The 2,179-nt window shown below is 41.3% G+C and overlaps 1 pseudogene; it reads right to left on the bottom strand.

Moving 5' to 3' along the window:
- Positions 1–448: 448 nt before the first annotated feature.
- On the bottom strand, positions 449–1,753 carry LOC101559882 (annotated as a pseudogene).
- Between the last annotated feature and the right edge of the window lie 426 nt (positions 1,754–2,179).

Raw genomic sequence — 2,179 nt, 5'->3', positions numbered from 1 at the left:
CCTGGAGGATCAATGCTCTTTGGAGTTAGTTTTCAGGGACTGATATAAAGACGCAGTGCTACTCTAAGAGGACTTCCCACTATCATCTTCCCTGTTGTGCTCCTCCTCGTTAGAATTTAGAGAGTGAGGTAGCCTTTCCACGATGCTGGCATGATCTGTTTGGCCCTGTTCTTGGGTAGTTCCGTCTTGTAGTTCTTACAACTGCCTTCTCACATTACTGTTTTACTCTTCTTTAGTTTAGGAATTGTACCCATCTTCATGGGAACATGCCGCCAATGGTACCGTCTCAACGCAGAATGTCGCATGCTGAAACAATAGTCTTCTAAACAATGCTTTAGAAGAACTTGCCCACAAGCTGTGACATGTCTTCTCACAAGAGCGTCTCTCCCCAAGAGATCCACCTTCCTGGGCTTGTCTTGCTTCTGTGCAGACGCATTAGGGATGAAAATTAATTCCATGATGTCTTTACTGTACATCCTTTAGTCTTCGCTGGAACATTTTGTCTATTTGACACCCGATTCTCTGTTTGTAATTTTTCTCTCTGCTTCCATGACTTCCACTTTTTCTCACAGTCACTTCAGTTTGTTTTTGTGAAGAGATTTTCTCTTGTTTTGGGCAGTGGCAGCTCATTGTAGAGCCTCTCTGGCCTGATTATGCTTCTTATTCTTCTTTGTCAGTGATATGTTTGTGAAGCTTGTGCTTTTCTTCCAACCACTGTGTCTGTTTTTCTTCCAGTGTCCTTGTCAGCTTGGCTTCTTCAGTGATAGCTTTCTTGCTGTAATCTCTCCACCATTTCCGAAAGCATTTGCCTTGAACTCAGTTGTTCATTCTCTGACTGGGTCAGCGAGATCACTTGGTTCTGCAAACTACTGATTTGCCATTTCAGATCCGAATTTTCATTTTTTCTTACTTTGTATTTCCAATATTCACAACTTGCTGTTGAAGTTTTATCCTCAGAATCTGAAGTTTCCTTCTGGCCAACTCTGGTGCCATCAGAGAAGCCCACCATTTATCCTCCAGGCAGTCCTTTTCAGATGGCCTCCAAACATCATGCTCCTCTTTCATTTTCTCTAAATCCACTAATATGCTCTCAAGTTCCAGATTTTCATCTTGTAATACCACAGTTTCTCATAAGCTTCTTCCCTGGTAGCTTGGACCTTACATGTTAATTCATGATCTCTCTCTCCTGAGAGCATTTGCTGGTGTTCGCAGATGGTTTGAGAATTTCTTATATGAATGCAGCCCATCCAGTTCCCTGAGAATCTTATTTCTTTCTCTTTTAGCACCCTGTTGGCACTCGCTGCCTCCAGTTTGATGTCTGTTGCTTCTGGCTTGCTTCAGTGTTTAAGTTCTTCTACTTAACTGGTCACTGTATTTTTTTTTCTCAGTCAGGTTTATGCAATTTACAAATGAGTATTTTGTTTGATGCTTGATTGTAGCTGTTTTTCCAAGCATTCAGCCTGCAGTTTGACTGACAGTTTTTCAGCCTCTAGGGATCTAACTGTAGTCTGCATCTCAGCAAACTGCCACATGTGTATTCCTTGGAAATTTTCTATCTGAGCACCAGAATTCTCTTTTTTAGCCCTTAATTCTGCTACTTCAGTCTCTAAGTCTTTTAACTTTTGACTCAAATGGGCTTTTTGCCAAGGAAGTTGCTCCGCTTGTCTGCTCTTCCTTGTGGGGTCAACAGGAAGCAGCTGGTTATTAGTTCTCCGGCCTTCTCCAGTCTTGCCACCTCTGATTCATACTTCATTTTTCTTCTTCTGAAATACTTGCAAATTATGACTTAAAATGTATGTTCATAATGAAGCTTATTCTATTCAGCTCTATACTTTTCCACTTCCTGCCGTTTCATCTCTTTTAAGTCTTCAGTTTTCACTCTAGTTCCCCTCTTAGCTCTTTAGGCACCAACTGGAGCCTTTTGTGGCTAGTTTGTTCTTCACCTGACAGGTGCTTCCGTTCATTTTGTGACTTTCTGTAGTCATCTTGCTACCCTGTGAGCTCGGTTTGTAGAGTGATAATTGGTTGTATAATGTACATTTTGTGACCTTTCATCAATTAACATTGTTTGGAACCCAGATCCCAAATTTAGACCTCCAACTCCACCAGGTAAAAAATGTTAGGAAAGGTGCTCATGTTGGTAAGTGAGCTGAAAGTTGTGTAATAATAAGTGTGGTTT

Source organism: Octodon degus, unplaced genomic scaffold (assembly GCF_000260255.1).
Source record: "Octodon degus isolate 3935 unplaced genomic scaffold, OctDeg1.0 scaffold00012, whole genome shotgun sequence".
Lineage (NCBI taxonomy): Eukaryota > Metazoa > Chordata > Mammalia > Rodentia > Octodontidae > Octodon > Octodon degus.
This window is presented reverse-complemented; position numbering and strand designations above follow the sequence as displayed.